The sequence below is a fragment of the Ostrea edulis genome, chromosome 4 (genome assembly GCF_947568905.1).
Source record: "Ostrea edulis chromosome 4, xbOstEdul1.1, whole genome shotgun sequence".
NCBI lineage: Eukaryota > Metazoa > Mollusca > Bivalvia > Ostreida > Ostreidae > Ostrea > Ostrea edulis.
In genome coordinates, this window is record NC_079167.1 from 29,522,210 (window position 1) to 29,540,021 (window position 17,812).

The following is a 17,812-nucleotide window of genomic DNA, read 5'->3' on the forward strand; positions in this document are numbered from 1 at the left end:
AAAAATTGTCTTGGTTGTACAAAACCTTGAGGTTATTAATACTAAGTAACTGTACGGGTATGAATGCACGCGGCTTTTTCCAGTAATATGGCTTTTTGATTGATTGATTAATTGATTGATTGATTGGTTGATTGATTGATTGATGTTTTCCACCACACTCAACAATTTTTCAGTTATCTGGTGGCGCCCAATTTTTATTGGTGGAAGAGAGAACCCAGATACAATGTACCTGGGAAGAGACCACCGACTTTCCGAGAGTAAACTGGGAAACTTTCTCACTTACCGGCGCGAGCGGGATTCGAACCCGCGCCGACCATCACGCTGAGCAGCACACACATATGAAAGAACACAGAGAGAACACTACATACATATGTATCAAACAGAGACAGATTGATAAACATAATTAAATGATATATTCTTTGTGTTTAAAGCGGGACAGCACATGACTTTCAAACCTTGACTGGAAAAGTTGCCTTTGTTTACCACAAAAATTTCCATTATAGAAAATCATTAATCCCAAATAGCAAGAAGAATCTTCAACTTCCAGATTACACTCGCCATAATTCCACTTTTAATCACTTTTAATTTTCCATCTGTTTTTAAATACCAATATCTTTGTTTTGTCAGTGTTAACACACAAGGACCAGTTCCTTGTATAAGTAGATAACGAATCCAAAATCTGTTGGAGGCCTACAATTGATTAAGAGAATAATACAATGTCATCTGCATACATAAATAAAAATAAACTTAATTCTCAAAATTGAACAGGAATACAACCGTATCTTTTATAAATGAGACTTCGCAATCATTTACATAGAAAGAAAAATTGGTGGGTGACAATACTTCACCTTGCATTAATGCAATGCTATTTCTGGAAAAAATATGTGTATTCATTACTTATTCGAATACATGTCTTGGTACCATTATAAAACAAACGTAAAACATTTAAGTAATTTCCCTCGTATACCTAGATATGAAAGCTTAATCCATAAAAGTGTACGGTCAGCTGTATCAAACGCTTTTTAATAATCAACAAAACAACAATATAATCGTTTTGCTGTGGATAATGTACTAGAGAGTAAAGCCTCCAAAGCAAATATAGCGTCAGTAGTTCCAAAACCCGGTCTGAATCCAAATTGTTCACCTGTAAGGACATCGTTTACTGCACCCCATTTCACAAGTTTTCTGCTCAGCATAAGTGTAAATCACCATGGCCAAGTTGTTACTGAGAAGATGACTTTTAAAGATTTTTCCTATACATGTATATCCCTACCCTTGGGGTAATCTCAGCGAAATTCGTCGAGGCTAGATATTTGGACTGACGTCTCTTCCGAATTTCAGATCATTGTCACACAAAGTGATTTGGGAAATTTTGCCTGAACTTCGGCCGCTTGTTGCGATTAAAATGGGTTAACTGAATTTCTTGCCCGCTTTAACTTAAAGATTGATCCCTTATTGTGGCCCCACCCTACCCCCTAAGGCAAAAGTTTAATCGAACTTGATTCTGCACTATCTGGAGATGCTTGCAAATTAATATGTCTCATCATGACCCTGTAATTTCCTATATATCGCCATGTAAAACTCTGACCCCTTATTTTGGCCCAACCTAACCTCTTTGGGGGCGATAATTTCAACAAACTTGAATTTGTACACTATGTGAGCAAATTTTCTCATAAATTTCAACATTTCTGGCTCATTGGTTCTTGAGAAGATTTTAAATGATTCCACCCTATTTTGCCCCATTTAGATTATCTCCCCTTTGAAGGAGCTATATCTATTCATTTGAAGATTTCCGTGGGGATCCGGCTAATTATCCCTTGCTTGCCGTAAGAGGCGACTAATTTGGCGGTCCTTCGGATGACACCGCAAAAACCGAGGCCCACTGTCACAGTCATTCTCTCACCAGAGGGCGCGTTACGCAAGCTTCACATACACCTCTGTCAACGTTTGGAATCACGTGACAATATAATCACATTATATAAACAATAATTCTCGGTTTCCTTTCCGTTTAAAAGTTCTGGTAACAGGTGATGACATCAGGCTCTTTTCATAGCCCACTGGCACTTTGATAAGTACATATTTACCATTTAGCTGTTTTTCTCTTATTTCACAAGTTTTATCGTATTTTTACAGCCTTTCTTACTTTTGATTTCATGTTTACATTCAAATCTTCACCACGTGGATGTCCTACATTCATACGCATATTACGAATTAGTTCCAAATTTAGGATCAGAAAACGGCAATTTTAAACAATTTACAGTTAGCATCAATTTAATTGCACCAAAAACATTTCATAGCATGACTAAATATTTAGTCGAAAACATAAATGTTGGATATTAGAAACTTTTACAAGATTTCTGTAAAAAGCCGTTGATAGACGTGTAGTGCGAGGAGTGCACGAAATTCTGGGTAGAGAATGTGTCACAGTAGGTGTGGCACGATAAAGATCCCTCCTTGCTCAAAGGTCGTAAGCACTGATCATACATATTGTAGGACTAAATTTGGGAAATTGCAGCCCTTCATCGGCAATGGTGACGTCTCTATATGAGTGACAAATTCTCGAGAGGGATTGGTTGATTAATCATTGTTTAACATCCATCTCGAGAATCTTTTACTTATATGGAGACGTCCAAGCATGGCGGGTTTTTTTAAACAGTAACTTTGTGTTATGTAAACAAAGACTCGAGTCTTTTTATGTTTACAAGCAAATCAGTGAAATGTTAATTTTGTAATTTGAAACATCTTAATTTTGCACAGTCACAAATCTAATTTTTAGACGACACATTCTACTTCAAGAATACTTGAAATGTGATATATATGATAAACTCAAAGATCGATATCCATTTCTTTTGAAAACTTCGTAAACAATAACATACTGCAATCTTCGTTTACAACACTAATAAAAAACCTCTCTAAACTGTGATAATGCATAACATTAATTTTTGTTTAAACCTTTTAAACACACAAGACAGTAGATTTTGATCATTGAAAGAGAAAAACAAAATTTATGTGGAAATCGTGAATCAGTCCCTTTAAACAATATATTGTATTATCATCACGAAAGGTGAAGATAACAAACAGTGATCAGTCTCATAATTCCTATAAGCAATACAAAATAGAGAGTTGGGCAAACACGGACCCCTGGACACACCAGAGTTGGAATCAGGTGCCTAGGAGGAGTAAACATCCCCTGTCGACCGATCACATCCGCTGTGAGCCCATTATCTTGATCAGGTAATCGGAGTTATCCGTTTTCAAAATCAGTGTGACAAGAACGGTCTAAAAATCGGTATGAAACACGTAAGACAGCATTTGACCCAATGATAGGTTGTATTGGCAAACTAGATCGTTATAACGACCCTAGAATTTGCGAAATGCTGACTTCAATCGAAACTGTTGAAACCCTGTACCATCAACTTGTTTGTCAGTAGCTTGCCTCGATTTAAAAACTGACCATATGCAGAACAAGTTCTTGCGTATCGAATCAGTTGAGAGATATAAATACCATATGCAGGTGATAATGGAATATTGTTACATAAATATGAAGGAGAAGCTGAAATCATCCCGTTTGTCCATAAAGTTGAGTTGTTAGTTTGCCGTTAATATCTACTTTCAATAAAATATCTATGTATGAAGCAGAAGTGAACGACTCCGTGGTGTATTTTATTTTGAGCTCACAAGGATATATCGAATCGACATATGAATGAAAGTTATTGTTAATAGATAAAACGTCGTCGATATATCTAAATGTCGAATTGAAGGCCACAGCAATAGATGTTTTCTTCTCATGTAGAAGGTTTTGAATAAATTATGCTTCATATGAATATAAAAATTGAGCCCTCGCCACCCAAGGAGTTTGGTTGGAAATGGTTAAATGTATCTGGAGAAGATAAAAAAAAAAGAAGATAAAACCCGTTTTAAGAACTTGTAAGTTTCCTGATGTTCGAGTCGGTGGCTATTGAAAATGCATAGCACAGCGATAAAAGGAGAGGTCGGGAAAACATAGCCAATATCCCAAAATTGCCAAAATCGCCACGTAACATCTGGTAGATCTGAATGTCATACTAGTAGAACAGCAGGCCCTATTTTATGAAACTTCACTAACCATCTGTTTGGTATAAGATATTAAATGGTCAGATGGAGATTGTTTTACTTTTTCTGTCCAGCCGGTATGTGCATGGCGATACAACAAGCACTACATATTGCCCTTGGATGGGTGTTTATTAATGTAAACTTTTCATTTTGAATTGATTTTTAGTAAGTTAAAACGCTATTGTCCTCCAATAAAATAGAAAGGAGATTCTTATCATAAATTTTGCATATTTGCAGTCACAAGACCAATGGCTATTTGAGGAACCTGGTCAGCGACCTTGTTGGGCCCCATGAACCTCTGCTGGTGACAGTCAACCGACGGAAGATTGGAGCATGGAATGGTCACGTCATACGACATACATTTCCAAAACTATACTGTAAAGGACTGTAGAGGAAGGGCGCATATTGTAAAGGACTGTAGAAGAAGGGTGCATATTGTAAATAACTGTAGAGGAAGGGCGCATACTGTAAAGGACTGTAGAGGAAGGGCGCATATTGTAAAGAACTGTAGAGGAAGGGCGCATACTGTAAAGGACTGTAGAGGAAGGGCGCATATTGTAAAGAACTGTAGAGGAAGGGCGCATATTGTAAAGAACTGTAGAGGAAGGACACATATTGTAAAGAACTGTAGAGGAAGGGCTCATATTGTAAAGAACTGTAGAGGAAGGGTGCATACTGTAAAAGACTGTAGAAGAAGGGCGCATACCGTAAAGGACTGTAGAAGAAGGGCTCATACTGTAAAGGACTGTAGAAGAAGGGTACATACTGTAAAGGACTGTAAAAGAAGGGTGCATACTGTAAAGGACTGTAGAAGAAGGGTGCATACTGTAAAGGACTGTAGAAGGGTGCATACTGTAAAGGACTTAGAGGAAGGGCACATATTGTAAAGGACTTAGAGGAAGGGCGCATACTGTAAAGGACTTAGAGGAAGGGCGCATACTGTAAAGGACTTAGAGGAAGGGCGCATACTGTAAAGGACTTAGAGGAAGGGCACATACTGTAAAGGACTGTAGAGGAAGGGCGCAGACTGTAAAGGACTTAGAGGAAGGGCGCAGACTGGGGAGGCAGAGGAAGAGTTGATCCGACAACGTCAAAGAATGGACCAAAATGTCGATGCCAAATCTCCTTACGACAACTGCCAACAGAACGACATGGCGAGCTACGACCAGATCTTCCTCAAGTCCTCTATTGAACAGGCTAAGATGTATAGACCCATCCCTTATTCTAAAAAACACCCTTCTATTTGCGGCGCAGAAACATCTTAATGCCTTTAATTAAACGGCGATGGAAGAATACAACGATTTAAGGCGAAGATGTTTCTGCGCTTGAAATCAAAGGTTTTTATTTGAATGGATCTGTATCTCTCTGGTATATCCCATTGTTTTACCAGATAGCTATAGATCTGCAGCTAGGTTAATAGATATTACACCAGTTGCACCATATCTGTAAAGATGAAATCATTCTTGTGAATAAAAAATCAATGTCTCTTTTGCGGCTCCAGGCCCGCCCTTAGCCCTGTAGTCATATGATATGAACAAACTTGAATATATAGTATATCTATATAAGTATAAATCATAATTTGAAAAAAAAAATGTACTCTTTTCTTTCATGAAACTCGTCTCTCTTCGTGTCAGAGGCACTCAACATTTTAAATATCTATAATAAAACAATTGTCTTCCTTTAAACAAAATATTCACAAGGTATATCGTACAGCCATCTTGGTTTTCTTTTTAACCAGCTACATCGCATGCAATTTTCGGCAAAAAGTTCGATATGTTAATTAAACTCCTATCATTTGGAAGCAACTCCGTCAAGGTCTTACCTCTTGCATAGTCATGGTGAATAGGGAATATAGTCCATTTATCGGCTGTAATCAACCGTGCCACAAATTTTGAATTATGCAGAGTCGTAGCTGGGCGGTTACATCATTGTACCAACGCCTATCGTGCCACGAGACCTCCGTTTTAAGATAAAAGATTTAAGAGACTTGTGACTTAGTTCTAATGCCAGATGCTTGGCGAAGAAACAGTTCCTACAGTACTATATTAAATGTCACAGATTTGACATGGCGAAAAGAAGCGAATGCCGAAACCACTAGGTACAATATACTATAAAATTGAAATAAAATACAGAAGTTTAAAAAGAAAATGTGAAGATAACGTATATTGATCAATCTCAGAACTTCAATAAAGAATACAAATTTGAGAGTAGGGCACACATGGACCGAGGTGGAATCAGGTGACTAGGAGGAGTAAGCATCCCTTGTCCGTAGTTAGAATAGTATTTAAAAATTAACGTGTAAAGAATGGCCTTATGATTGGTATGAAAAATTGCATACAGCATTCAATCTAATGTCAGGTAGTATTGGTAAATTAGATCGTTATAACGACCTTAGAGTTTGCGAAATCCTGATTTTTCACAAGACTGCTAACCCCCTGTAACATCAACTTAAATGTCAGTAGCTTGTCTCAATTCAAAAACTGATCATACGCAGAACAAACTATTGCATATTGAATTAGTCAAGAGACATAAACACCATACACAGCTAGGTGATAATAGAATATTTGTATATAAAGTGGTAAGTTGAAGGCATCCCGTTTGTCATAAAGTTGAGTTGTTAGTTGAACCGTGAAAATCTATGTTCAATAAGGTATGTAAGTATGAATCAGATGTGGAAGACTTTATAGGTATTTTTACGAGTTCACAAGGATACAATGTATACCAAATCGACATACGAGTGAAAATGATTATCGTCAGTGGATAAAATGTCGTCCATATATTTAAATGTCGAGTTGAAGGCCAAAATGAGAAATTTTATCTTCTCTTGTAGAAGCTTTTGAATAAATTCTGCCTCATTAGAATATAAAAACGTGTAAGCTAATTAAGGAGCACAATTCGTGTCTGTGGCAATTCCAAGAGACAGTTGAAAGACCTGATCACCGAAGACTACGAAAGATGTTGTCAGTATTTATTTACAGCATAATATGTCTGACAAATACTGCGAATGTAAACATCCTGCTATTCTGTCCGAATATTTATTGCATCACATATAAGCAGATGAAATACCAAGTCTGTTAAAAAACACATTGCTCCTGTATGATGAATAAAAGTGGCGAGACTACGAGTGCTGAACATGTAGACCTGTACATAGACTCGTACGCAGTAGTAAACGCTTGGTACATGTAGCAGATTTTTTCCTCCCCCAGTCTTTATAGACACAAACACATCTCTCCGCTTCAATTAAGCAGATTAAACGTAGTAAAATCTTCGTTTCGAAAGCCGTAATTTTCTATGCTCCCGAGCACTGGAAATAAGGGACTTTTTCATTGGTTGAATATCGCAATAAGTAATGTTGAAGCGACCAAAAGTATATAGGGGCCGAGGCACACCTTCCAGCGAAAAGATTGGTGTTGTGTCCCAGATGAGGTAAAAGAAATGCAATCGACTGTGGGTTTCTGACGATAGATTTTCTCTAATAGGTAGTGCATTCCCTTTAGAAATACGTTTCTTCGAATATTTATGATAAATTTGAATGGAAGGAAACAGTCCTCATAATGCAAGGTGAAGATAATGAATAGCGATCAATCTCATAACTCCTACAAGCAATACAAAATAGATAGTTGGGCAAACACAGACCCCTGGACACACCAGAGGTGGGATCAGGTGCTTAGAAGGAGTAATCATCCCCTGTTGACCGGTCACACCCGCTGTGAGCCCCATATCCTGATCAGGTAAACGGAGTTATCCGCAGTCAAAATCAGTGTGCCAAGAACGGCTTAACAATCGGTATGAAACACGTCAGACAGCATTTGACCCAATGCGAGGTTGTATTGACGAACTAGATCGTTATAACGACCATAGAATTTGCGAAATGCTGACTTCAGTCGAGACTGTTGAAACCCCTGTACCATCAACTTGTTTGTCAGTAGCTTACATAGTTTATTACAGGAATGATAGTACATCACTGTTATGTATTTCGGAATATGCAAGTTATCACAAACCAGATAAAATGGAGCAATAAATACTAGATCACGTACACCCGGACGCAGGGTTTCGTCGAGTCCGCATTCTGAAAGGTTAAGTCTGGTCTGTTCTACAAATATCAAATGGCCAGCTAAATGGTTAACGGCAATGGCTAAAAGACACCAAGCCTGGAGGTTAGAAAACTTTTTTGAGCACGTTCTCAAGTTCAAACTCAAACTCCGCGCTCTAAATCGTAGTCATACTCAAAAGTGAAGGTTATAATACTATCACAAATCATTCTCACACTCAAATGGAGTACATGCTCAAGATTTTACGAGTATGTTTCGAAGCTTGCTCAGAGTTATACTCAAAACAAACATGGCTGAGTTTGAGTAAGAGTACAGTAAAAGTGTTACCTCTAGGCCAGGCTAGACTGGTTCCTTTTTGGGAAGATAGCAGACAGATAGACATGTTTTCAAAGTCGTTTCAAGGTAATCTGGAAATGCTAAAATGAAAGTAGCAATCCAACTGGTGACAAAAAAGCGCTGTAACTTTGTCTAGAGCTTTACAGATCACGATACGATAGAAATAAATGTTTTAATATAAAGCATTATTAATGTAACTGTCGTTCTGAAAACCAAAGAAATGTAATGTTACACAATGAGCATATCTTAAAAGTTTGAAAAATAGAAGAAAAATATCGTGTTCTCTCTACGGAAACGTCCTTTTTTATTCGGTTTGTTAATATATTTTGGATTTGTTCTTCTGGTTGTTCTAGATTTATTTGGACTTAGCAACCTCGGATTATGTTTTAGATTTTTCAGAGACCATGGATCCATGGTGACGAGCTCGCTCCAATGATTACACATGTGACTCACTTCTCTTCCGCTGAAAATGATGAGAGCTCAGTTAAAATGTCGCCGTCAATGTGGAACTATCATTATAGAATATATACGAACTTTAAACTGTTGATAATTGCTTTGTTTGAAAGAAGAAAAAAGCGAAGCTAAATGTGATGTCATAAAATACATGTAAACTGTGTTATATTTCCAACTTAAATGAAGAGACGGATCAAATGTTTAAGGTCGTTTTGCAAGATGTTAAAGGGGAAGGCAACCCCAAACAATTTTACAGGATAAATGATAGGATTAATTATATGATAAAAATGTCATACTATATTGTTGATATATGGTCTAGATAAGCTTCAGTACTAATTTGAAAACGTTAAAAATTGAAATTCCCGCTATATCTACAGAGGCTGCCATGGTGTGGAACTCTTTTGTATTCAAGAGCACAAATATCAATAAGTTTTACGTCACACCGTCTGTTCCGGTTTTGATGAGATTCTAATATCATTAACGATGCGCATGTGGTATATTTTACGAATGAATAGGTTGATGCTTTCCTGCCGAGCAGTTAATTACACTAATGCAAAGGGGAGATGTGAAAAAAGGTGGGGAATTCCTGACCCAACCAAGTCATCTGAAAGGAAAAGACTATGTAAACTGTGGGTCCATCATTTGCATAATGACAAGTCGAGGTTCGAGACATTTTTATGAAGAAACGTGTACCGTTTGTCTGGTCTGCGACTCGACTGAACGTCTTCTTTTCTTAATTTCTTCTTACGAAAGAACGGGCTCAAATCTATACGGCTCCAAACTTAATAACTGTTCGTGACTTGTCCTGTTTACAGTGCTGCTGATGAAATAAACCGGAATCGACGGTGTGACGTCATAAAGTAAACTTCAATGGCCGCTCTCTTAGCGGCGGGTAATTTAAAATATATGGTGGATTAATATTGATTTAAGAAGGTTCTCTATATCGTCATAATGGGTGACTTCCTTTTAAAACAAGGATGGAAATATGAATATTAGCAATGTTTGTCTATTCTGACATTTGAAAAGTTATCGGAAAGCTGAGTTGGTTAGCACGTCGACTGCTGAACTGAAGATCGCAGGTTTGAGACGAGCATGTGTTTTAAATCTTATTCAAATGGCTGTCGACTAAACCTGGGTCTTTGTTACTAAATAAACAATCTGAAAATATTGTTGTACATATCCTCCACTTTTCATCCATATCAAATTTCTCCGGTGTAGCATACCTCCTTAATCGTTAAACAAGGATTGTTGTTGTTAAAGAGTCATTTAGGATATCAGTAAGTAATACTTTATTCATAAAAGCAAAAATGTGGTTAAGGTTGCCTGTCCCCTTAATAGTCTTCCCTCGTCTCAACGGTCAGACATATTATTCTTAACAGTAGTTTCTTAACATGAGATCCCTAACATCAGATCCCTAATATAAGTTCCATAGCATCAGCTCCCTAACCTTAGTTCCAAAGCATCAGAACCCCAACATCATATCTTTACCATCATGTCCCTAACATCTGGGTAGCGCAGAGGTAGTGCTCTCGCTTCTCACCGCTGCGACCTGAGTTCGATCCCCGTGATCGGCAGTGATTGTATGTGAGAGGGTATGGTGGTCGCCCGCTCGGAAACGTGGGTTTCCTCCGGGTACTCCCGTTTCCTCCCACATAAATGACCCCTTAGCGCAAACATCCGTGCATCAAAGGACCCCATTGGAAATAAGCTTTCGAGTTTTCATGGGTTATCCTTGGTATTTATGTATGTATTTATATACCGAATAAACATTTATTTATTTATCTGAAACATTAGAACCCTAAAATCAGATACCAACATGTAACATCAGATTCCTAACATCAGATCCTAGTATCCGACCCTTTATATAAAATTCCCAACACCAGATCTGGGACAATTGGGCTTTAACTGTATGTACATGGATCGTTCTATATTATAGTCATGCGACAGCGTCAGAGTAAATTCGGGAAAAGGAAATATCATCGAAGAAAAAGAGTTGAAGGTGTGTGGATATTTGGAGGCATTGAGAGAGAAACCAAACAATGGTTTTTGAGTGACAGAAGTACAGCCACTCTCATTCCAATAATTCAAAATTACGTTGAACCCGGTACCACAATTCACTCTGACTCACTGGAAAAAGAAGAATGCATCCAATTGCAACTGACAATGAACCACTCGATTCAAACCAAAAAACAAACACACGGGTGCTTGCACAAATTTGATAGAGTCGACTTCGAATGCTGTGAAAAAAAATCACAAAAACATTTTTATGACGGATATTTGGTAGAATATTGTGTGCGTAAGAAAGACAAGTTTCTTACTTTCTTGAATTTAACTAGGAAAGTGTACACTTGCACTAGAAGACTCCCGCTGAAACAGAAAGTGACAAATTTAACCGCAGTTTAGATTTATTCGACTGAGGTAAGTTGACGAATATTGTTTTAATTACGCTCAAACGCCGATGAGCTGTCTATTTAATTATATGTTTATACATAATGGGGGCTACAACATCCAAGCCCCTATTATATATTCTTATATCTCTTCAGACGAAAACAAAATGGCGGCACCGATAGCGAAGCAGTGATACCTCACGCACGGATCTAGAATAAAAAATGGCGGTTGTACCGGTAAAGTGCAGTCTATCCACAACATCAGATTCCAAGCATGGAAGGTGAAGATAACGAACATTGATCAATCATATAACTCCTATAAGCAATACAAAACAGAGAGTTGGGCAAACACGGACCGCTTGATATACTAGAGGTGGGATCAAGTGCCTAGGAAGAGTAAACATCCCCTGTCGACCGGTCACACCCACCGTAAGTCCTATGGACACACCAGAGGGGGAATCAGGTGCCTAGGAGAAGTAAGCATCCCCTGTCGACCGGTCACAATCCGCCGTGAGCCCTATATCCTGATCAGGTAAGCACGTGATTCCTAACATCAGAACCCTAACACTAGATCCTTAGCACCCGCTCCAGTTTAGGTTTCCATTAGAACATAGTGACACTGTAATGTTGTTGACCTTTTTGTCGCTTTTATCAGGGTTATAAATATACCCCTGCCCCAAATCTATTACCTCCTCCCAAAGGACAAGAGATGTCCATTTCTCCCGCTCTTCACGACTGAGAGAGGCAATGGTCCAATGGATTTCATACTGAATTGCTGCTATCAGAGTGACAGCTGGTGAAGCATTGGTGAGCTGGTTCGACAACAGCTCCAAAATAAATTTGAACAAAGGTTATAATCTTTAATTGTTGTATCATTTTTTTTGCGATATGGCCATGCATATAAATCTTAACGTTGCACTTTGAAACGTGAGAGAAAAATGTCTAACCATAAAACACCTCCATTTACTCTCGTTTTATGCTCATAGCAACAGTATAAAGATATCCCATGCAATAAATCTGCCAAATATCATGAGTATTATGAAGTCGTCAAGCAATATTTTTATTCACGTATCTTTGATGAAATGCGAAGAACTCTTCTACACGTAGATTAATCTCATTGATTTAGATTTCAACGTAACAATATTTATTTTCTACTAAAGTCAGCCACGAAGAATTCATTTCTGAAGATAATACGACGGATAATTATATCTTATGGAAGAAATTATGACTTGTATAAGACAACAAAACATGAGAGAAATATATATATAGCTACTTTATTGCTGTTTTGTATGAAACTGGAAATGAAGAGGCAACCTTGACCTCGCACGGGAACATTTGTAACATAATGGCAATACACCAATAACGAAACTTCGTTGATTTACTTTTACCGTCTTTTCAGAAGTACATTTTCCATAAATATATCTATAATTTTGAAGTTTATTGACATAACTTTACATATTGATATACAGGTGCACGTACACACTTTCCAAATTTTTTTTTTCAAAACGAGTTATAGCGCTTTGATTACTAAAATGTAGAATACTGGAGAGGCGAGACTGGATCTTCATGCATGAGCAGATGTTCGTTTACAATGGGAATTTACAGAGTATAAATGCAGTCTTCTGCAGGAAAATCCGATCAGTTCTCTAACAAATACTAACGTCAGTTTACTGTAAGAATTACTTAGATTTACGATGTTATTCTGATTAAATATAGTACAAACTTTGATATTATTATTTGTAAGTTACACACGGTTAGATCCAAAGACTCCACATTGAATCTTAGCAACTGGCAATGAGTTATATTCAAAAGAGGGAGGTGGAAGGGATTGAAAACTTTCCTCCGTATACAGACTACTTCTTTTCTGTCTACAAAATTTTGTGAAGAGACGCTCAACCAATCAAAATACAGTAATAGCCCTCAAAGTATGCAGCAGGGGAAATAACTGAGGTGCCCCAAGTAACATACATACATGAACATGATATGTTATATATTTTTTCTACAAATAGCATATAACTAAGCCATTAAATAAACAGAGAAATATGAAAAGTCACGAATAACAAACAGTAATCAAGCTCGTGCAACTCCCACAAAGAATACTAAATTCAGATTAGGGCAAACACGGACCCCTGGATATCCCAGAGGTGGGGATCAGATGTGTAGGAGGAGTAAGCACTCCCTGTCGACCGGTCACATCCTATATATCAACTCAACTAAATACAAAACTTCACATAAAAACAAAGTGCTGTAACATTCGCTTGTGGAAAACATTTACTGTTGTAAATATAATTTATATTCTGTCATTTCCGTCAGAATTCCGTGCCTCTAGTATCCAGGTTGGAATAGGTTCTCAGTACCCCTTGCTTGTCGTAAGAGGCGATTAAACGGGGTGGTTCTTCGGATGAGACCGCAAAAAACTGAGGTTCCGTGTCACAGCAGGTGTGGCCTTTCACAGCAGGTGTGGCACGATAAAAAAACAACATCCCTGTTCAAAGGCCGTAAGTGCCGCGCATAGACCTAAATTTTGCAGCCCTTCACCGGCAATGGTGATGTCTCCATATGAGTGAAAGATTCTCAAGCGAGACGTTAAGCAAGATACCACCAACTACAACCCAGTCGTTAAACTAAACGTACTAATGTGTTAAGATTCATACGCGCATTGTTCACAGCAGTTCGCATTCATGAAAAAATGGCTATCATTTCATTTTGTAAAAATATCAGAGGAAAAATCATGGAAATGGAAATATTATTTCATAATTATTTTCTTTCTAAATGTTTTACCATGTTATATACTTACACCATTAAAATCTTAATAGTAATATTTTGTGAAACTGAAGGCTTTGTTACAGTTTTATTTCTTTGAAAATGTTTTGTTCCGACGCAGTAATGAATATTAATAAGAAACTTTAATTGGAATTTAATCCAGCTGTTAAAACAATTCTATCTTTAAACTACAACCATTTCCCTTTTGAATTACCTGTTCCTTAAGGAAGATTAATAGAAGGAAATGTTCAAGGAGGAAATGGTTTTTAACACGAAGAATGTTTGAATTCATTTGCCTACAGAGTGCAATTAAGCGATTCGTTTATTTTTAATCAAAAGAAGCAACACTATTATCTTTATCCTCCAAATTGTGAACACTCATTAAAGCAGTAGATTGGAAAATTAACACATTGAAAATTATCAGTGGACAGTATTGTAAATTCCTCATTCTGAATTGACATCAAACTTACATGTAAGAGGAGAGAGCATGTTAGATCTAAGGTTTTGTTGTAGTGCTAACCTTCCAAATATTAGTTTGCTGTAAACCAACTTTTATTCGCGACGACTTCATATCGCGCTGAACTAGTGATGAACCGGTTCGTGGCGATTACGTTTCACGACCGAGATTATGTTATAAAAATACGAGTCATTTAAGGAATGAAACACAGCGAGAAATATCCGTGATGGTTAGGTTCTTGCAAACCTCATGAAAATTTCTTGCAGGCAAATAAAAGTAAGCCAAAGCTCTTTCTTCGTTTTGGCCGTATTACATATACTACAAAAAGTGCCAAACAATTGGACCATGGTTGAATTTTGATAGGATAACGGAATTGTAAATCATGCGGCCTTGTTTGGTTAAAGCATTTTCCTGTTCTTTTTAGAACAGTCAGTTTTCTTGATGCTTTTTGCATATTTCTGTAACATCGAGTATGAAGTCAGTGTTGACACCAATTCAGGTTTAATCTTTCCGTAATCAATTTCCGTGTTAGATATATCAAGAGAGGTTATACTTTAAATATTTACATTTGCCAATGCACTTCCTTACGTGACAGTACTAATGAAATTGATGTTCAATTTCGTGTGACATGAATTTGGTCACGTGATCAGTTTGTTTTTGCGTATGAATACAATCACCGCTTCAAAAGTCAGTTCCTGTATTTTCACCTGACTTCTTGCTTACGCAATGCAGTGGTGGATTTAGACACACACACACCCCCTCTCGCCACAAATTTAAATAATAGAAATAGTGTGAGTAAAATTCCGGATTGGCACCCAAAATGGCTTAAGCATTTTGACTAATACCTGACTTTCACACACACACACCCTTTCGTAAACCCTGGGTCCGCCACTGCAATGACATCATAACAGAAATAAACGCAGCAGGATATTTATACAATTTATTTTGTAAATAAACAAGAATTTCATCAGTTTATAAAAGAGAAATATTAAACATATCGTTCTGTTGTTTCATTTTATACAGTTTTAAATACCGTCTGCAACATCTGCATGGCGAATTTATAAAATAAAGTTCTATGATATTGGAAGCAAAAACGTGTAGGCAGAGTTATAAGCCTATTTACTTTATGATGATAAGTTAACCTGTTGTTTCCTGGCAACTTCCATCACGGCTATGACTCGGCATGATCATAAGCGAGGCTGGTTTCGAAGCTCGAAAATTTTTACATGTTCATGTCAGGGTACCGGTGCGAGTCTTCATTAAAATCCTACAACAGAAATCTCTCAAGTGAACAAGAACTCCGTCAGTTCGTTTTTATTTTATTTTACACACACTGAAGGTAAATAAAAGACGCAACCTACCTGCACTTTGTCTAAATATGTCCTACTGTCTTGAATCGTATCCTGCATGGCTACAACCGCGAGTCCTAACGATGAACATACCGTTGTTTCATAATGATTCCAAAAACCAGACTAAGAGCTTAACGTTAGCTTGACCCATCATATCCACCATCAATTCTCTCAGATCTTTTGAATTTCTGTCGAAATATGTTATCAACAATTGCGTTTTCAACTTAGTAAGCTAGACCGACGCCAATTTCTCCATCGCTGATCGCGACCAAATCACATCACGGATGTAGTTTACTCCGCTCTTCTTGTCGTCATTTCAGTTAACTTTACCCTCTAAATTACCTTTATTTTACACATGTTTCGTCTTTTTTAAACATTTTGAATTAAATATCTATATCTTATATTCTCTTTGATATTGTTCCTAATTTTTTATTCGATAAAACTCTAACGAACTATATTTTGTGTTCTACGATCGTTATTTTGGTCATCTGCTACATAATCATGGAAGCTCGGTAAGAACACAAATCAAAATAGAAAATATAAATATAAGAAATAAGATGTCATTTTTGAATGTTATTGGGATATGACATGAAGTTGGTACGTGATCAAATTTACTATAACGCCCTTCGGGCGTTATAGGATTTGATCACGTGACCAAATTCATGTCATACCCCAACAACATTAAAAAATGATATCTTATTTCTTAAATAACCAACAGTGATATATCTCATAAATCCTATAAAAATACAAAGTTAAGAGCATGACAAACACGGACCCATGGACACACCAGAGGTGAGATTGTGTGCCTAGGGGGAATAAGCATCCTCTGTTGACCGGTTGCACCCGCCGTGAACCCTATATCCTGATCAGGTAAACGGAGTAATCCGTAGTCAAAATCAGTGTGTAAAGAACGGTTCAACAATTGGTATGAAACACATTACACAACGTTCGACCTATTGACAGGTTGTATTTGTAAATAAGATAATTAAAACGACCATGGAATTTTCAAAATGCTGACTTTGAACGAGACAGTCGAAATCCTGTACCATCAACTTGTTTGTTAGTAGCCTGTCTCCATTTAAAAAAAATTATAATACACAACATGCTCTCCTGAATCAAATCATTTGAAAGACATACAAACCATATGCTGGTGACCGTAGAATATTGCTAGATAAATATGGGAAGTTGACGACGGAGTAGATAAAGTCATCTTGTTTGTCATAATGTTGGGCTGTTAATTTGCCGTTACCATCTATGTTCAATGAAATATCCCAATATGAAGCAGGTGTGGTAGATTCTGTTGTGTCTTTTATTTCCAATTCACTGCTATACATATAACAAACCGACATAAGAATGAAAATGAAGATTGTTAATAAATAAAGCATCGTCGATAAATGTACATGTAGCCTAGATGTCCACAGCAAGAGGTTTTTCTTCTCATGTAGAAGCTTTCCAATAAATTCTGCCTCATAAGAATACAAAAACAAATTACCTAATAAAGGAACATAATTCGTGCCCATGGGAATTCTAGTAGATTGTTAGACGACCCGATCACCGAAGACTACGGATATATTGTCTATAAGGAACTCCAGCATCTTTCTAATATTCAACTTAAGAGTACCTGTGCGTCGAATTAGAGTGGTGTTTAACAAAGTAGTTCCTGGATGACAAGTCACAAGATATGAATATTCCTTTTTCCACTTTCATTAAAGAAACAGATGTATATGATGTCAAAAAGCTTAGTCTTTAATTTATTCCGAGGAACGATGTTGTAAAATGTTGGAAAGTCGTACGTTTTGATGTTGTTGATTTTGGATAAGTTTTGTGATTTCAAAGAATTTTTCAGAATCCATATTTGATTTACACCACTTCTCGCATTATGTTGTTGCAGAATACGTTTGAAGTTTCTCCTTTACAAAAATT